This window comes from Balaenoptera physalus, assembly GCF_965194825.1.
Source record: "Balaenoptera physalus genome assembly, contig: HAP1_SCAFFOLD_634, whole genome shotgun sequence".
Classification (NCBI taxonomy): Eukaryota; Metazoa; Chordata; class Mammalia; order Artiodactyla; family Balaenopteridae; genus Balaenoptera; species Balaenoptera physalus.
In genome coordinates this window covers 40,880-62,344 of record NW_028126115.1, presented here as the reverse complement: position 1 = coordinate 62,344, position 21,465 = coordinate 40,880, and the positions used below count along the sequence as shown (strand labels likewise).

At 36.2% G+C, this 21,465-nt stretch overlaps 1 long non-coding RNA gene across 1 annotated transcript in view; it reads left to right on the top strand.

The window, feature by feature from the left end:
• Window positions 1-21,465, top strand: part of LOC309653593 — a 31,600-nt gene extending 10,135 nt beyond the window's left edge. The window contains exon 2 of the long non-coding RNA XR_014259262.1: window positions 1-21,465. This exon is cut by the window's left edge and continues 7,675 nt beyond it. This is a non-coding gene — a long non-coding RNA (uncharacterized lncRNA).

The following is a 21,465-nucleotide window of genomic DNA, read 5'->3' as shown; positions in this document are numbered from 1 at the left end:
TATTAATTTGAGTCGTGTCAAGCAAGCAACAGGCTGCTTTTCTCGTGGTAAGAGACAGTATGTATCTTTCCAGGTGGTTTTTAGAGAAAACAGATTGCTTCAGTCTTAAAACATGTATTGGCACTGGACACATACTTATGTTGTTTTATGTTTGTCTCCGGAAGATTTTTGATAAAAATTGGAATTGAGATGAGCTGAATATTGAGGTTTTCCAGAATGTAGACCAAAGAAACGTGTTCTTAAAATACAAACTAATGAATATTGACTAGTAAAATATTGGGACTAACTGGAAAGTGGTATTCTGAATTAGACCAATATCAGGGTATAAAATATTTCCAGTAGGTGTAATTCCTACTAAACTATGAGAATAAAGGCAATCAATGTGCAGTGGATAAAAGTTACAAATACTGGAGCTACCCTGTCTGGGTTAAAATACCCCAGTTCTTTTATTGCTAGTTGTATGGCCTTAAGTAAGTGACAATCTTTCTTTGTTTTAGTTTGTTCATATGTAAAATGGGGTAGCAATAGTATCCACTTCATAGGATTTTTTTGAAGATTCAATTAGTTAATATACACACAACAGTTAGAGCCGGTCCTGGTTTATATTATACCCTAAGCTCTGCTATTATGACTATTACTACATTGAAAAGCATACACCAAATAACAGTGTATCCCCATGAAGTTACGTAAAAATTTTATCCTGGTCTTTGTCTCAGAGAATTATAAATTCCAAATAAGTAAAGCTCAATCTGATGGGGTTTTGTTAAAACTGGTTATTAACTACATCTCAAAAAGTCAATAGCATTTTCTTCCTTCGATCAACGCATTTAATAATTTATGAAGTCTAATTTTCAAAATTGTATTTTTTTCAAAATCTTTTAAAATGGATAAAATATGTAAATAAGAACATCTTGCAGTTTTCATATAGAAATGTTTACAGAAAGGAAAGTCAACATCCTGAGTATCTTAATTTGTACCAGCTACATCACCACTGCTTTTATGCTTGCTTCCAGACATCCTGGGCTTGAAATAAAGATACTGTACTACTGTACTCTATACAGTACTTACAGTAAAATACACAAAAGCACAACCAGTTGTAGAGGATGCACACACGTGACAATGTATGCCAGACACGTGAACTGACTTACATGATTGGACATGAGAACACACGTTTGCATCTTTGGAAGTCCGTAACTTGAAGGTTCGTATGCAGGGGATTTACTGTAATCATTATTGTAAGGAGTTCTTTAATGCCTATCTCATCCTCTATTGGATGCCCAACAAGAGCAGGAATTGTGTCTGTTTTGTGTGACTTTTCTTCCTGTTTTTTCATGTAGGATCCCCTCACATGGGTCGATTTCACGCCTGTTTCCCTTTGTCTTTAACTAATCACTCTTGACACTACTTTCTGGTTTTCCTTCACTTCTGTTCAACCTAATGCATCCTTTATCAATTTCATTTGATTAAAAAAAAAAGAATAGGGCAGAAAGGCATCCTGTTTGGAAAGAGGAGAGTCAATTATCAAATAGGAGAAGACATTATTTATTGTCAAATTTAATTAACCCACAAAACTAATACTGAAGGGGCAAGTCTGGGAAAAATTTGAATTGAGTTTTAAAAGAGTATTTTAAAAGAAAATAGATGGCTATTTTTTAGCAGGCTTCTATTTAAGTCTGCTATTCTATTTAAGACATTTAAGTTATCTGTAGTTTAACAATGTTTCTATTTTCATGTTTATTCATATGTCTTTACCTATATGTACAAGCATGTCTCTAGAATGAATTACAGGTAACAGATTCACTGGGTCAAAAAGGAGATACATTATACGTTTTGAAACATATTGCCGAATTACATTTGATGAATGTACATCAATTTATACTCACATAATCGGGGTATAAACATGTCTGTTTATTATGAATTTTCTACAATATCCTCTTTATTATTACAATAAAATAAATACATGTACAGATAAGAAAATTTCATTTGATTCATCAAGTACTTAGTCTATATAAGGCTTGCCCTCAAGAAACTTTAAGTCTAAAGGAAAAGACAAGTACAAGAATCCCAAGAGTAAGAGGTATCCTGTGGTAAATGCTGAGGTGTATTTTTATCTGAGTTTGGAGAGTTTAGAAAATGGACTAACACGTTGGACCTCCACAGTTACACTGCAATGTGTGTAGTTAATCCTCCAAATGCCCTCAATAGTTTTCTGTAAAAACATCAAGAGGAAGAAAGTAAAAGTACACCTTGGAGCCTATTTTAACCTATGATAGCTCTCTCTAAAACAGTTTCTAACTAGACTACTCCTCCCCCTGCTCAGGAAATGGCCACAAAGCATCTATTTCCTTTTTAGTTTTTCTTCCATTACTTAAGCACAGGTTTCAACCTTGGCAGGATGAAGCAGGTTGTTTGTGAAAACAAAAGAAGAATCAGTGTTTTCTCAAATATAACTTCAGTCTAAAAAATAGATACTAGCTATTTTATCTGTAGTTTGAAACTACCAGCCTTTCTTCTTGTTTGTCAAGCTCCATTCTGCCTTTGTGATACAGGAGAGAAAAGTGCTGGGTGAGTGAAGGGCAAGACCTCCATGCTGTCAACCCAGCCGCTAGTGCAGAGTAGTACAGCCTCTACCCCATCTTTAGCGGGATCAGTTAGCCCCACAAGGGACAGACAGTGTCTCAGCAGTTTCTGACAAACCCCTCCTTGGCTTCCTGTCCTCCCACAGGAGTCCTAGATACGGGATGATGAAGATGATGAAGGTGCGGGGTCAGGCCCTAGATTCTCTTTTCAACACTCCTAAGCGACCCAGGGATACTGGGACCTGCCTGCCTCTGAATTAGGACTCTACCATTGGTGAATCATGAATTATCCTTTGGGGAAATTCTGTATTTCCTTTGCTGCTTCTAAAGAATAGACTGTTCCTTGTCCTCATGTGAAATACAAATTAACCTGTTAGAGAACATGTCTTCAGGGAGTGTGCTCTTTGAGCCTCATAAAAATGCTGAGTGAGGCCTGGCAAGGTTCTCAATTGCATGGTACACGGGAGGAAACAGAGGCGCCGGGAATCGTCACACCCTCCCTGCTCTTACCCTTTCAGCCAGTGAAATTCTCAGCCACTTTCAAAGGTGATTGAGTCCTACTGACTTGGACTGTCAACTTCCTTCTTTCCCACCTCAAAATGTCCCCAATCTTTCTTTTCTACCTCAGAAAAATGAGTGCATTTTCTGTTCCAAGAATGACCCCTACACTTGTGATTAATTTTGCTTTTTCTTTTCTTTTTTTTTTTTTTTTGGCTCTCTCACCAAAGAGATAGAGAGAAGACCTCTGACCAAGTCTAAATCTTCTGTTTTGTAGACTGTAAAAGTCTATTATTTTATTTTGCTCTTTTGATTTACTCCTGAAAAAAAATGTTACTTCTGGTAAATTTCCTGGCAAAGGCTCTTTCATGGGCTGTTGTCAATGTCAAGTTTGGTTCAGTTCATCACACTACTAGATCCAAGTGCAGGACATCCCTTTAGTGTGCTTTCCACAAAGCCTTGCCCAGGGGATGGGGCTGGGGGGGGGGTGGTGCATCAAGAAAGGCACACTGTCTTTGCTGGGCTCTTGATTTCAGTTGCTGGATCTCATTCCTTTTATAAGTGCTTAGGGGATAGAATAAGGAAAATAATTCCTTCTGTGTATGTGCTAAGGTTCAGAGTAATAACTACCACTTCCCTGCCTCTTTAAAATCCAGTATGTCAAATAAGGAGATCGTAGTTAAATATACACACTAACTTCTACTGCTGCTCGAGTCCCTCCTGGTTCCTGGATCCCTGTCCACATCTTCAAGGAATACTTATCTCGACTCTATGTGTCAGGCACTGCCCCATAGATTGATCTTGTAGAGGAGGGAGACAGACAATGAATGGAATAAATGAGTGAATTATAGTAATTTAGATGCTAAGTTCTATGGATAAAAATAAATAAGGGGAAAGGAAAGGGTGTGCTGTGGGGTGTGGTAGCGAAGGCCTCACCAAGGTGTTATTTGATTACAATCATGAAAAAGGTGAGGAAACTGTGTCACCTCTTGTTTATCTGTGTACTCTTGAGCAGGTTATTAACTTCTCTGTGCCTCAGTTTCCTCATTTGTGATTGGAGGATAAGAGCTACCTGGCAGAGTTATTTTAGGATTAAATGAGAGGGTGTTAGTAAAGTACCTGCCACACAGTAGATGATTTATAGATGGTAGCTTTATTAATAATGAATCCCTTTCAGTAAGTCTTCTGGGGTTCAGTGTTTCCTAAAATGAATTAAGGTCAGTTATTGTTTTCTTTATATTCCTTTTGATATTAGTTAACTTTTCAGTTAACTTTCTCTCTTGGCTTCTGAATTTGAAAGTTGCCAAGTTGTTAAGAAGCATTCAAAATGTGATCTCCAATAATCAGTTACATTGTCTGCTGAGGTAAGGGACTTAATGAGTGGATTAGAATTGTCAGCCAGCTCCCTCGAGTTCATTACTTCCTATGGAACAATGGTGAAAGAAGCAGCCAATAGAAACCTTACAAAAAGTTTCTATGAGATAGAAAGAGCCTCTAACACGAACATGGCTTCAAGGAGATGAAACATGACCCAGGTATAAATATATGTTTACAAATTCAATCTAGGGTAATAAAATGAACACACAGCTTTTTGTTCTAAATGCCAGAGTTACTTTGCACAGTGCCAACAGGAAAAGAAAATTGAAATGCTCCAAAAAAAATAGTCAAACATAATTATGAGTAGGAAATGAATCAAATAGAAATATTTCCCAGTCTGAAAATTGATATGTTAAACAGTAATAATGCATTCATGTCCAAGGGGGCGAATCATCAAGTTAAAGAGCCAGATTTTCCTGGGAGAATTTTCAGAGTGATTTAGATGTGCGGTTTTTCTCTGAAGTCTTTCAAAATTTTAACTGTTACTAAATACCTGGCATTTGTCTTAGTAACTTGACCTGAAAATGTGACATTTACTGTTATTCAGGAAAATCGACGGTAGGAATAAAAGTTTGTAATGAAAGTGGAGGGGAAAAAAGAAAAAAGCAAGTGGAGGGGGAATGGTCACAGGACAGTGAAACATCAGGCTCCAATCACATTGATCCCATTTTTCATTCGCTCCCTTTTTGGTCAGAATCATGACTGTAGACTTAATGTACCATGGAAATTATTTCCCACAAGATAGCTTTGGAGCCATCAATGAAAGAATGCGGTTTTCCAGCAGGGCAAACTTGTGTATACTGGAAGAATTAACCTCTAGATCTGGTTGACTACTTTTATGCAATTTGCGTATTCCCACTTTCCTGAAACAGTTTTAGCTTCCCAGGACATCAGTCTCCCTTATATTTCCTCCTACCACAATGAGCATTGTTTCCTAGCATCATCTGTTACCTCTGTGTCCTCATCCAAACCTCTTAATGCTGAGGACATCAAGGCAGTCCTTGGACTTACACTGTCCTCTATCTACACTTAATCCTAGGTGACTTATTCAGCCCCATGATTGAAATTACATCTATAAACTTAGGTCTCCGAAATGTATGTATCTCTCACCCAAATTCTCTCCTGAGTCCAGACATTCACATACAGCTGTCTACATCTCCACGTAGATGTCTAATTGGCATCTCAAGCTTAGTATATCTAAACTAAGCTCCCAGTCCCTTCTCTAAACCTTCTCCATCTCAATAAATGCCAACTCCATGTTTCCAGGTGCATAGGCAAAAAAAGTGTTATTTTTGCCTTCTCTCATTCTCTCACACCTCATAATAAATCCAACAAATTTTACAACTTATACTTTCAAAATATATCCAGATTATGACCACTTCTCACCACTACACCACTGACACCCTTGTCTAAATCACTACCTATGAAAGTGTGTGGTAGCCACCTAATTGCTTTTTCTCCATCTATTCTCATCCCACAAAGTAGAGAAAGTGATCCTTTGAAAATATAAAACAGCGCATGTCACATCTTTACTTTCAACTCTCCAATGGCTTCCCATCTCATTCAGAGCAAAATCCCATGGCCTTACTCTATTCGCATGGTACCTGGCTTCTTACATCTCTGACCTTATCTCCTCCCACTGCCCACCTTGTTCATTTCACTTACAGCCATAATAGTTTCCTTCCTGCAACTCAAACATGCCTAACAATTTCCTTTCTCAAAGATTTTATATTATTTTCATCTGGAATGCTTTCCCTTCAGATATGTGCAAAGATTAAACTACCAGTGTATTCATCAGATCTCTTGTCAGATTTTGTCTTACCAGAGAGACTTTATCCACCTCATGAAAAACAGTAACCCCTGTAGACACTCCCTATCCTGTTATCCTGCTTTATTTTTCTTCAGAGCACTTACACTCTCTGACATATTATAGAATGCATTCACTTATTTTTAATCACTTACACATCATTTAGTTATATGTATTAATGCATGTGTACACGCACACACACGCACACACACACACCATTAGAAGCTATGGGAGAGGCATGAAACAGATTCTTCCTCACGGCACTCAGAACGAACCAACTCTGCTGACGCCTTGAGCTTGGACTTCTGGCCTCCAGAACTATGAGACAGTACTTTGCTAAGGCAGCCTTAGTGAACTAATACAATGCCTTTTGTCATGATGAGAAAGTTCCTGTCTATTCTTGTTTCCCAGTCTTTTTTTTATCATGAAAGAGCGATAAACTTTGTCAAATGCCTTTTCTACATCATATGAGATAATCGTGTGCTTTTATCCCTCTTTGGTGTATCACATTGGTTGATTTTTCTTATGTTGACCCATCCTTGCATCCCTGGGATCAATTGCACCTGATCATGGTATATAATCCTTTTAATTTGCTGTTGGATTTGGTTTGCTAATATTTTGTTGAGGATTTTTGCATCTTTATTCATAAGGGATATTTGGTCTGTGATTTTCTTTTCTTGTGATATCTTTATCTGCCTTTAGGATCAGAGTAATATTGGCCTTGTAGAATGAGTTAGGAAGTATTCTCTCCTCTTCTATTTCTTGGAAGAGTTTGAGAAAGATTGTTGATAATTCTGCTTTGTTTGGTAGAATTCAACAGTGAAGCCATCTGGTCCTATACTTTTCTTTGTTGGGAGGTTTTTGATTACTGATTTAATCTCTTGTTGCAGGTCTGTTGAGATTTTCTATTATCTTCTTGAATCAATTTAGATAATTTGTATATTTTAGGAATTTGTCTGTTTCAGCCAGGTTATCTAATTTTTTGATGTACAATTATTCATAGTCTTCTCTTATAATCCTTTTTATATCTGTAAGGTTGGTAGTTATGTCCCTACAACATTTCTGACTTTAGTTATTTTCACCTTCTTTCTCTTATTTTTTTCTTTGTCAGCCTGACTAAAGGTTTCTCAATTTTGTTGATCTTTTCAAAGAATCAACTTTTGGTTTTGTTGATTCTCTTTATTGTTTTACTCTTCTCTATTTTATTTATCTCCACCCTAATGTTTATTATTTTCTTCCTTCTGCTAGCTTTGGGTTTAGTTTGCTCTTCTTTTTAGTTTTCTTCTTCTTTTTCTAGTTCCTCAAGATGTAAAATTAGTTTATAGATTTGCATTTACAGCTGTAAAATTTCCTTTGATCACTACCCTTGCTGCATTCCATAAATTTCGGCATGTTGTGTTGTCATTTTCATTCATCTCTAAGTACTTTCTAATTTCCCTCGTGATTTCTACTTTGATCCATTGGTTATTTAAGAGCATATTGTTCTTATTACACTAGCTAGACTGTAACTCTTTGTGTCTTATACTTCTCAGCAGCCAGTACAGTTCTCAGTGCAACAATAAATACCCAATATTCATTAAAAAAAAAAACGTATTGTTCAAATTCCACACACTGTGGATATTCAAAGTTTTTTGTTTTCTTTGCAGTGGACTCTAATTTCATTCCACTGGGGTCAGAGAAGATACTTTGTATGATTTCAGTCTTTTTAAATGTACTGAGATTTGTTTTGTGGACTAATATATGGTTGATTCTAGAGAATATTCCATGTGCACATCCAAGGAATGTGTATTCTGCTGTTAAGTAATTTTGCTTCATTTTCTAAAGTTCTCTTACAGGTCTTCAAATGGTTTATTCATAAAAAGTAACAAGTTCAAAATTTTTGAGTCCTTATAAGTGTGAAGTTTCCATTCATTCGCCTTTTCCAATGAAGAACCATATACAGGATCTAGAATGTATTTGTCTTTAGAGTTCTTTGAGTGTTGCTCCATTGTCATTTAGTTTGGGGATTTGTAGAGAATTTTGATTTAATTCATTCACCACATTTATTTTAACCCCACTTCATTGCAATAACACAGCCCCCTCAGGGACAGTAACAGTTACTTTGATTTTCATTTCACACTTACGTTACGGATGGTCTGGATGCATACTGTTTGCCATAGCTATGTTCTCCCCTATTTTTAAAGTAGACTATTTTTTAGAATAGTTTTAGTTTTAGTTTCACAGCAAGATTGAGCAGAAAGTACAGAGATTTCCTATATGCCCCCTGCCCCGACACAAGCATAGCCTCTCCCACTATCAACACCCCCACCAGAGTGATACCTTTGTTACAATTGATGACCCTACTTTGACACATCATTATCAACTAGAGCACATAGTTTACATTTGGGCTCACTCATGGTATTGTATGTTCTATAGGTTTGGACAGATTTATAATGACACGACTGATAAGACATCCACCATTAGAATTATCATACAGAGTAGTTTGACTGCCCTAAAGATCCTCTGTTCTCCACCTACATATCCCTTCCTCCCCCCAACCCCTGGCAACCGCTGATATTTTCACTGTATGTATCAGTTTTACTTTTTCCAGAATGCCATATAGTTGGAATCTTAGAGTATGTAGGCTTTTCATAAGGACTTCTTTCACATAGTAATATATATTTAAGATTCCTCCTTGTCTTTTCATGGCTTGATAGCTTATTTCTTTTTAGTGCCAAATAATATTCCATTGTTTGGATGGACCACAGTTTGTTTATCCATTTACCTACTGAGGGACATCTTAATTGCTTCCAAGTTTTGACAGTTATGAATAAAACTGCTATAAATATCTGAGTGCAGGGTTTTGGGTGGACATAAGTTATCAACTCCTTTGGCTAAATACCAAGGCACATGATTGTTGGATCATGTGTTTAGTATGTTTAATTTCCTAAAACATGGACAAACTGTCTTCCAAAGTGGCTGTATCACTTTGCATTCCCACCAGCCATGAAAGAGATTTCTTGTTGTTCCACATCCTCACTAGTATTGGCTGTTGTCAGTGTTCCAGATTTTAGCCATTTTAATAGGTATGTAGTGGTATCTCATTGTTTTAATTTGCAATGATGATGATATATGATGTGAAGCAGCTTTTCATGTGCTTATTTGACATCTCTATATCTTCTTCAGTGAAGTGCCTGTTAAGGTCTTTGGCTCCCTTTTAAACTGGATTGTCTGTTTTCCTATTATTGAGTTTTAAGGGTTTCATGTGTTTTGGATAACAATCTTTATCAGATATGTCTTTCAAAATATTTTCTCCCAGTCTGTGGCTTATCTTTTTATTCTGTTGACAGTGTCTTTCACAGAGCAGAACTTTAAAATTTTAATGATGTCTAGCTTATCGAATCTTTCTTTCATGGACTGTACCTTTGGTGTTGTATCTAAAAATCATTGCCATATCCAAGGTCATGTAGGCTTTCTCCTATGTTATCTTCTAGAAGTTTTATAGTTCTGTGTTTTACATTTAGGTCTGTGATCCATTTTGAGCTAAGTTTTGTGTAAGGTGTAAGGTCTGTGTCTAGATTTATTTTTTTGCATATGGATGTCTAGTTGTTCCAGCATCATTGTTGAAAAGACAGTCTTTGCTCCATTGTACTGCCTTTGCTCCTTCATCAAGGATCAGTTGACTATATTCATGTAGGTCTATTTCTGGGCTCTCTGTTTTGTTCCATTGATCTAGTTGTCTATTCCTTTACTGGTACTACACTGTCTTGATTACTGTAGCAAGTATACATACCTTCTCCTGTTGCCTCTCCAAGCTGATGGGATTACCTCTGGAATTGCAATTTTGCTGGGTTTGAGGCAGGTTATGAGGCTGTTGCTGGGTCCACAGGGGAGTCTGCGGTTGGCAGGCCTATTACCAGGGGCTTAGGCATGGATCTTATCAGGTCTTTGGGTGGATGGGACTGCCTCCAGGACCTTATTCAGTAGGGTGGCACTGGGACAAGGGTCAATTCCCATGTTCACAGTTAGGTCCTCAGACAGTGAGCCTGTAACAAATTGTTAAGTTGGGAGTGGTCCTGCTGAGTCCGTAGGTGGGTTCCTAGGCAGGCAGGATTTCTTGCTGACTATGGCTAGAAGGGGCTGTGGACTACTTCTAGGGCCCTTTTAGGATCTCCAGGGGTACAGACAGGAGTGTCTTCTGCCGGGACCCTGGGTGGGCAGGACTGCTTCGTGGACTGCAGCTGCGAGGGGCCAGAGCCCAGTTATAGGACTGTTTCAAAATCTACAGTCAGACGGAGTTTGGCAGGCTTACCTCTAGGGGCTCCCAGCCTATGCCTGAGTAATGCTGGAGACGGGTCACAGGCCACTTCAGTGTCCACAGCCAAGACCAAGGTCTGTGGGCCTTTTACCTGAGACACAAGTGGGCATGACTCCTCACGGGTCTCCTGTTGTAGGGTGCTGGTGGCAGAACCAAGGACAAATGGGGCTGAGGTGTGAGTCCACAGGGGCTATGAAGCTGTTTCTGGGTCTGTAGCCAGGATCATGGTTGGCAAGTCTGCTGCCTGGGGGTGTCTGCCTTCTAAAAACAACTCCGCTGGGTTGGACCCCATCAGGGATTCGCAACCTCCTACCTGGATCCCAGAGTTCCCACAAAGGCACTTTTGTCCATGGATGGCTGCCAAGTTATTGTTGTGGAGGGAGGATATGAGCGGGACCTCCTATTCCACCATCTGGCTGATGTCACTCCTGTTATTATTTTTAAATAACAGCTTTGTTGAGATGTATTTCACATACCTTAAAGGTTATGACTCAGTGATTTTTAAAATATTTTACAGAGTTGTGAAACCATTACCACATTTTAATTCCAGACCATTGTTATTATGCCCAGAAGAAACTCCATAACTATTAGCAATTATCTCCTGTCTCCCCCTTCACCCAGTGATCCCTTTTGACTGACTTATTTCACTTAGTAAATATTTTCAAAATTGATCCATGTTGTAGCATCCATCAGTACTTCATTCTATTTTTACCACAGAATAATATTACATTGTATGGGTATATGACATTTTATTTATCCATTCATCCACTGATGGACATTTGGGTTGTTTCCACTTTGGGGATATTATAAATAATGCTGCTATGAACATTTGTTATAAGTTTCTGTGTGAACGTATGGTTTTAATTCTCATGGGTATATACTTAGGAGGGGAATTGCTGAACCATATAGTAGATGTATGTTTAATATTTTAAGGAAATAACCAAATATTTTTGGAACCATACATATTAGAGATTAAATATTTTTGCGAAAAAAATCACTTATCTTTAACTATAAATTAATATTGACTTGTAAAGTTGATACTCAATCTGGCAGGTAATTTCACAGTGCTAGGTTTGCATTTGCTGGCCCCTTAAAATACATAGTCTAATCATTTGCAGCTACTCTCTCCTTTTGTGTTGGTATACACCATTTTTGGCTCAGTCTTGTTAGCAATGGTAGAAGATCAAAGTTTTGTATAATCCCTATGATTTTTTGTTAGTGTAATACCCATGCTTTCTATATATTACTTCGTATGCCCTGTTGAAACAAGTGTTACGTTAATCTCTAGTATTTTGAATTTTCCATTACTCTCTAAAATTTAGGTGTATCCATATCTATATGGCACCATTGCAAATCAATTCAGTCAAATCCTTTAAATTTATTAGAAGAATAAAAAATGGATTTTATTTTTTGTTGATATTCTTATACACTGAACAAAAATGATTTGGCCACATGTTTGTCTTTAACCTCCTGTGCTGGTATCTTTAAGTGTATTAACAGAGAACATGAAGAGTTAGTTAATTCTGGAGTAGATTTTAGAGGGTGGGTTCTTTTTGGTTCTCTACTTAATTTTGTAAAGTGAGAACATGATATATGTAAATTTATGGCATTTTGATCAATGATGAATAACGATATATAACAGGGTATTCAATATGCCTAAAGATGTTAGGCCTTTAAATATAACATTTTGATAATTATTACTAGAAATATGCATTATTTATATATAATAACAAATAGAAATAGAATATACTAATTAAACTTTGAAAAAGGAAAAAAAATCTACTTGTTATGTCTTGATGAATTCAGTCAATTAAAGGCCTTTGTAAATTAATGTTTATTGTTTCACACTTTGTTTCCTATTTGTCTGACCTGCTTCACTGAAAACAAATTTACATTACAGTTTCCTCTTATTAAAACTTTTCACCAGAGATAAAAGTAGAATAACTTTATGGCAGCAGTAAGTGGGCCAATATTTGAGAAAATGGTAATGGCATTAAATAGCATAATTCTTCTGATGTATACTGTAGGATATACTTTTTCTACAGAGAGGTAAATATCTCTTTTTAAAAGCCCCCTCTAAGTAATATTACTTCTTTCTCAGGATTTACTCTCTCAAATCTTCTTTAATATATTCTGGAACCTGAATGAAGCATTGTATCTTTCATGTTTTGTTTTGTTCCAATTTTACTTCCTAGCCATTTTTCAATGGGTTTTTCTATTACCTAATCAATCTCAAATAACAACTGGATAATTGCTCAGTATATCTTGAAGTATAAGCTCATCTACAAACAAACAAACTGTTTTGCCATTGTCTGGGATTATATATGTGTATTTGTATATATAAAAGGCAACACTGAGTAAAAGAGTTGAATATCAAGACTTGTTTCAAAAAAAGATCAAAACTTTTGAAAATATTATTAATAACTTTCAGGAACTATATATCTAGGCTGAGAAAAATTATAACATCAATTATTAGAAAATTTGATATATGAAATATTCTGAAGTGTTAAGTATTGACATGACATGGTCCAGTGATTTGCTATTTTGTGGAAATAATCTTACCCTAGACGCAAATGAAAAGAAAGTTTCAGAAACATAAGGTCTTTGGGAAAGAACAGGTTGAAAACTACTCCCTTGATCCATGATACACGCTCCAGATGGGACATGAGTCTGGATGAGTCCCATATCCCAGGAAAAAAAAGATTGCTGACTTTGTATTAATATTGGATTTAGAATCATTGGGCCCATTGCCTTTGATGAACTGCGTTAACTTCATTGTTACCAGAGCCCTCAATCTGCTTCATCTGAATTTCAGAATTATTCGTTCTTCCATGTATCTATGCATCCATTCATACAATCTTACAACAGATATTTATTAAGTTTTTATAAGTTCCAGGCACTATTGTAGGTGCTGAGCATAAAATGAAGAGCAAGAAGATTGTATACACTGGCCTCAAGGAGATTACATTCTTTTGAGAGAGGGGAGCAGAAAATAGAGTAAGCACTAATAAATCTATTGAAAATAATTTTAGATGGTAATGAATAGCAAGAAGAAAAGAAATAAGATGTCACAAACCTACTTTTACTCAAGGTGTTCTTAATACACATAGAAAAATAATGCCTTAGCAGCTGTTTTCTATTTAAACAGTTTTATGCTTTTCCCAAAGTTCAATAAAATTAACATTAGAGAAAATTTGTCTTCCTTATATAAAGCTTATGTATCAACATTTATTGTATATAATCCTCATAAGGGTAGTGGAAATATGATTATAACTATTCAGCAAACTGAATGAATTAAACAGAATAACTCCTATGTAATCCTTAAAATATGTAATTTAATATTGTAAGAAACATTTTTCACTGATCAAAAAATATAAATGTAAATATAGCCTCCACTAAAATTCTCACTAATTCTAAGTTATAGAGATGAAATGTAACATGGTTTTGTTGTATATCCATTTAAATTTTTCAAAAGGTCGTTATTGCATAAAGAAAACCATCTCTATTCATAATCTATTTGTGGAAACTCTACTGGTATTTCATTGCTCATCTGTTAATAATATCTAATAGGTATATGACAACTGCTATGTTCAGGCACTCTTCTCACCACTTGACATGTATTAAGTTCTATAATACTTAGAATGACACTACGAAGTAGGTCCTACTATTATCCATATTTTAAAGGTGAGGAAACTGAAGCCTTCAGAGATTAGGTAACTTGCTCCAAGTCACAATTAAGAAGTGTTGGAGCTGGGATGCTACATCCTGCTTGGGGTGTTTCCTAATTCTGTCATTCATAATTAACTTCTCTTTTATCTGTTCTCTTACAAGCTGTTTGTGTTTGTATCATTGCTTGGCAAGGGAGAAGCAGGGAGCCTCATTAAAAGAGGTTATTATAGCAATATAGGCTATAGAAGAAATCCAGGCAAGAGATGATGGGGTATTGAACCAGGGTGATAGGAGTGTGGGTAGTTAGAAATAATCAGATATAAATAAAATTAGAGCCAACAAGACCTTCTGACAAGGGGGAGGCAGGGAATAAGAGAAAAAGGGAATGAAAGATGATATCAAAATATTTGTCCTTGAGCACTGTATGCACAGAGTTGCCATTAATTAAGATGAGAATGCCTGTTGAAGGAGCAGGTTTGAGGGAGAAGAAAAGAAGATCAGATCTGCGTATTCGTAGGCATCCAGGTGGGGGTGTTGAGTAGGCCATTTGGTGTATGAGTCAAGAGTTCAATAGAGTCAAGAGTTCATATATCCTGAGATATATGCTCAGGATAGGTGGTATTCAAAACTATAATACTTGCTGTGATTACTAATGGAATGAGTATAACTAGAAAAGAGAAAAGATCCAAGGACTGAGCCCTGGAGCACTCCAAAGTTTAGAGATCAGGAAGATGAGGAAAAAGCAGTACAAAGTAATGAGAAGGATTTTACAGTAAACCAAAAGAGAGTTTTTTGGAAGCCTGAGTGATTCATTGTGTTAATTGCTGCTAATATTTAAAGTAAGATAGACATCACATTGGGCTTAGCAATTTAGGGGTCATTGGTGAGCTTTATAAAAGCAGTTTTGGTCAAGGGAATGGAGATGAGAATGGATTCAAGGAGAATGAGAAGAGAAGAATGAAGAAAGTGATACAGACCGCAATTTTGACGTGTTTGCTGTAAAAAGAGACACAGATTAACAGCTACACAGAGAACTGTGTGTCAAGAGTTTTTATATGAATTTGGAAAAGAGGTAGAATAAAGGGGGAAAATGGTGATGCAGGATAGAGAGGTGAGAATTGCTAAAAATAGGCAAGAAGTGATAATCCAGTGCCCAATAGGAGTGATTGGCCTTAGCTAGGCACACCATTATTTCATGTACTGTAACAGGAGACAGGATGGAGAGTAATGGGTTCAGATGTAGGTAGCAAGTTGTGATGGTGGGAGCTTTTGGAAATTCTCTTCTAATTTCTTTAATTTTCTTAGTTAATAGGAAGCAAGGGAAGGAAATAAGCATTATAAGCAGATAATGAGGATGGGGGATGGTGTTGGGGGTTTTAAGAGAAAGATGACCTAAAATAGTTTCCTATGAGCAACGATTATGAATAGTATCACTGCTAAGTTGCAATACATGCCCACTTGAGATAGTGATTCTCAACTTAAAGTGAGACTGCTCAGCATAATTCTGTGTCCACCAGGGTAAGCTTCATGGGGAAACGTGAGGGTAGACAGAGTTCAATTTAACCAGGGTATGGGTTTTGCCCAATGTGTAAGAAAAAGAAAGAAGATGAAGCAAGTGAAGTCCAGGAGAGTTGAGAACATATGTAGCCAAATGATTATACTGATGGATCATGAATTTGAAATGGATTAACGATTAAAATGGTGACATAAGGATGATGAGGGACAGTGAAAATGTAATCGTTTCAGTGGAATGTATGTCCTGATGGAATCAAAAGATTGTTGGACTTTGGGTACTAATTTGTGTGAGCTGCAACTGTGTAGGTGGTGGTTGCAGAATGGGTTGCTCTAAAATGAGGTGATGGAGGGAGTCCAGATGTTGGGAATTCTAAGGTCTAGGGTATGACCATCGAAATAGGTGGTCACAGTAGGGAGGAACAAAGGACACCCAGGAGAGGTTAAAGTGTTGGAAATGTTTGAAGGATCATCTGTGTAGATGATGAAATAACCATTATTCATTACAAGAATAGTGTTAGAATACATGTCAGTGAGACTGCAATTAAAGCCTCAAGAAATGAGGAGGAGTGCCCAGGGATATGGAGACTGCTGCAACAGGGAGGAAGAGTGGGTGGCAGCGTCTAGTTGTTGGGTGTATGGATATTTGTTTTACTATTTTTAATAGCTTTTATACATATAAAATATTTTATAATAAATTATTTTTTTAAAAGAAGCTTGTTGCTGAGGAAATCGATATGTCATTTGCAGAATATTCTTTTGAGGACCTTGAGTGTGGAACAAAGACGAGAGAGGAGAGCAGTAATTTAAAGGGTTATGTAGTCCAAGAAGACTTACTCTGTGTTTTATTTTTTACTTATTTATTTATTTATTAATTTTGGCTGCGTCGGGTCTTCCTTGTGGCATGCATGATCTTTGTTGCGTCATGTGGGATCTTTTTGTTGCGGCACGCGGGCTTCTCTCTAGTTGTGGCATGCGGGTTTTCTCTCTCTAGTTGTGGCGTGCAGGCTCCACAGTGCGTGGGCTCTGTAGTTAGCAGCATGCAGGCTCTCTCACTGAGGCGCACGTGGGCTCAGTAGTTGTGGCGCGAGGGCTTAGTTGCCCCACGGCGTGTGGGATCTTAGTTTCCGAACCAGGGATCAAAACTGCGTCCCCTGCATTGGAAGGCGGATTCTTTACCACTGGACCTCCAGGGAAGTTCCTATTTTTTTTACAATAGGAGGTTCTTGAGCATGTTTAACTTTTATAGGGAAAAGCTAAATAAATGGAGAATTAAAAAATACATAGGGAAAGTCATCCAGCATCCTGGAAGAGATGGAACAATACTGAACAATGAGGGATTTTTCTCAAAACAGGGGAATGGGAACGTTATACTCTGAAGCTGGGGAAATTAATAGGGAATTGAATAAGAAATTAAAGAAGTGTATGTCTAATATGCTCAAATTTCTCTATGAAGTCGAAGGCGTCTACATTATAAGACAGTCCTTAACCTCTGCTCAAATCACCTGCAGTGATTAAATGGTACTCACTACTTCCTGAGCGATTTAATCAATCTTTAGATACTTCTGGGTCCTGAACCTGTTTGCTTACTTGTTTGTTTGTATTTTTGTTTTAAGGTGTAGCATCTAATAGTGGTTCTATATCTGTTCTTTGGAACATCACATAAGAACAGGCCATCACTTTCTGCAAACTAGTATCTTACTTGTCACATCTTAAAATATTCATATTTTCTTTGTCCAATAACTCTTTGTAGTGAACAAAGAAATGAACGTTTCCTCGCATTAACTTTAATCACCTTAAACGTGAAAGATTCCTTAGTCTTTTTATATCTCTAGAACTTACATTGAATTTTATAGTTTGATATGAATTACATATTCCAAGTATTTTATCTTAGTTGCATCTATAATAAAATTATCATTTAGTTTTGAAATTCCTTGAACTATAATGGTTAATTATGTTTGGAATGCTTTTATGGCTTTCAGTTAACAGAACTAAAATGTTTAAATTTGTTGAAATAATTTTTAAGTGATTTCAAAGCTATTACATACAATAGAAATGACTTTAAATGAAAAACAAATATCTGGCATTTTTAACATATTCAAGTACTAAGTGCTGGTACTATATTATATATATTGACTGTCACCACATTTCTGCATAGTTTTGTTGTTCCTTTAAAAAACTTAGAAACAACTGCGTTTCCAGTCTGTAGTTTACATTCATTTTATTACTTGCTACTTTTTGTCGGGATGATATTCTGAGATCTCTAAGATTATTCTCTTAATCTTTTCCTTAGAAAACTAATTCAGAGCCCTGAAAAACCTTTTGGCTCCTATGAAATCTAAATGAAATTTATAGGAGGCAATAAAATAATAGATTAACAGAAAAAAAGTACAAGACCATTTTCGCTCAAATATCATTGTGTTTATTTGAATATACACATTTATTTCCCTAAAATTAACCTTTACATTTATTTCCTTCCACATCATTATCTCCCTCTGTCTTACTCCATATCCTATCTGTTCTTTTGCTGTGCAATTGCTTACATCTATTGCCTCATTGCCATTTTCACTGTCACTGCCCTATTTCAGAATATTAGTACTTGAGACCTGGACTACTGATAAAAATCTCCTAAAGGATCTCTCTGTCTTTAATCACCTTCTTCCTCCTCAATAATCTACCTTTCTTACAACACCAGGGATGCCTTCTTTAAAAACAGGTAGGTGATAACATTCCATTGCTCAAAAACCTTCAAGAAAAAGTCCTCAATCTTTCAGTCAAGGTTCTTTACTATTTTGCCCAAGCCGGCTTTCTCAGCTTTACCATCTGTTACTTCTTCCCATGCAGTATACTTTCTGTTTAACCTGGTGTATCAGTTTTTCTCCCAAATCAACTGTAACACTCTGATTTCTGTGACTTTGCTCAAGCTTTACTCCTCTTGTTTCTCACAGATTCCTGTCAAGTCATACTATCTTTTTTAAGGCACAGCTCTGATTCTGTTTCCCCTAGAAAGACCATAAAGTATAAACAGTATACATATAGCTACTGGTGTCAGATTGACTGGATTTACGCTGGGCTCTACCATCTTCTACCTGTATAATTTTAGATAAATCACTTACTTATTGCCTATGATGGTTAGTGAGACTCATCTAAATTGCTCTCGCTCAAGGACAACTTGGGAAAAAAACAAAACAAAATTTAAGAACACTTCATCACACATGTGTTGAATTTTCCTTATAAAGCAGTAATTTGGAAAAAACAACTTATTTAAACGAGTGCAAAAACACTATTCGGGAATCTAGTAGGAAATTGCAATTTATGGATGTATGGTAATATTCATGGTTAAAATCATACTATTTAGCATCTAGTCAAAAGTTGCAAGTCATAATGAGGAGAAAAAAAAATAATTAAAAACAATTCAGAAACGACAGTCTTGTTTGGGGAGGTCAGTTTTGGGGAGCCAGAAATTGACACACTTGTTCTAAAGTTCATATGGAAATTGAAAGGACCTAGAGTAACCAAAACAAGTTTGCTAAAGTAAAACAAAGATTACGTACACCACCTGATTTCAAGACTCAGAAAGATACATTGTGGTAGTGGTATAAAGATAGACACATAGATTGGTAGAACAGAATAGAAAACCCAGGAAAAACACTACACATATGGTTAACTGGTTTTCTACAAATGTTCCAAGGCAACATAATGAATACGATTATTATTTTCAGCAAATTGTGCCATAATGATTGCCTACCCCTATGCAAAAAATGAACCACAGCCCCACATAAAAATTAACTCAAAATGGGTCAAGACATAAACATAAAACCTAAAAATTTTAAACTTTTAGGAGAAAGTTTATATGACCTTAATTAAGGGAAAGATTATTTCTACACAAAAGCATAAAAGAAATCCATAAAAGTTAAATTTAATAAATTGGGCTTCATGAAAATTAATTTCTGCTCTTTGAAAGACACAGTTAGAGAATGAAAAGAGAAGCCATGCACTGGAGGAAATTTTTTGAGATAAAATATCATCTCCAAATGCAAGCACATGAAAAGATGCTCAACATCATTAGTCATTATGGAAATGCAGATCAAAACCACAGTGAGATATTCCTATATACCTCTTAACATGGCTAAAATTAAAAAGACAGACATACCAAGTGTTTGTAGGATGTAGAGCAACTGGAACTCTTATACATTGCTGAAGGGAATACAAAACAGAACAGTCACTTTGGAAAACAATTTATCAGTTTGTTAAAAAGTTAAACATGCACTTATGATTTCACACAGCCATTCCACTCCCAGGTATTTACTCAGTAGAAATAATATACACACTACACACACACATACCCCAAATTTCTATCAACAGGTGAATAAACAGACACAAAAATGAATGAACCATTGATACGTGCAACAATACTGATGAGTTTCAAAATAATTATACAGAGTGAAAGAAGTAAGACACAGAGTACATACTGATTCCATTATGATTCCACTAATATAAAGTTCTAGTCATGCAAATTAATCTATAGGGTCATAAAGCAGATCAGTGTTTGGTTATGTGGGGTTAGGCTAGGTTGGGCATGAAGGAGGGACTACAAAGGAGTATGAGGAAACTTTTGAGGATAATGGTTATGCATGTTATCTTTATGGTGGTCGTGGTTTCAGAGGTATATACATATTTCAAAACTTATATCAAATTGTGTGCTTTAATTATGTGCATTTTATTTTATATCAATTGTACCTCAATAGAGTGTTTAAAACAAGTATCTGATTCTGAAGTACCATTAACCACTGTGATGTATACTCTGTTAAAGGCAGTGGCCATGTTCTTTTTTCCATTTGAATCCTTACTCTCTGGTATAATGTCTTACATATAGTAAGTATGGAATAATTCCTCTTCAAATTGAGTTAAGTTAACTACAGTCTTTTGGATCACAAACTGACAAAAAATGAAAAAAACAATAAAGTATTTGATATTCAGAAATTATGGTAGATTTCATTACTGATATTTTACCTCAGAGTATTAACATTATTGGGGTTAGGAAACCAAAAACATAGGTCATGCCACTTTACAAGTGCCAAGTGGGTCTTTCATGGCCACAGGTTAAACCCATACTTCTAAACAATTTCTTTGTGAAAGAGGGTTCTCAACCACATGGCTAATGGGGCATAAAGGGAAGAATGGTGCAATCAACTCACACAAGCTATTGGGAACACACCACAGAATACATCCTGTTAACAGTCCATCTGTGGCCTTATTTTTAATGTACGGTAAAGAGCATGTTTTTGTTTGGTTTTATTTTCTGTCTGTTGGTTGTGTTTTATTTTGCTTTGCTTTGATCTGGGAGCAATCGGCAGATAGATAGTCATTTACCATTTTAACCGAACAATCTAATAGGTGTAAACACTACCCTAAGATCAGAATGTAGAGAAGATTTGCTGATTAGCTAATAAATATGAACATTATAAATACCCCAAGTTAGGGACTTCCCTGGTGGTCCAGTGGTTAAGACTCCGTGCTTCCACTTCAGGGGGAACAAGTGTGATCCCTGGTCAGGGAACTAAGATCCCACGTGCCACGTAGCACAGCCATACATGAATGAATGAATGAATGAATGAATGAATGAATAAATAATAAATAATAAAAATACATAATAAATAAATAAATAATAAAAATAATTAATAAATGATAAATAAATAATAAATAATGAATAAAATAATAAATAA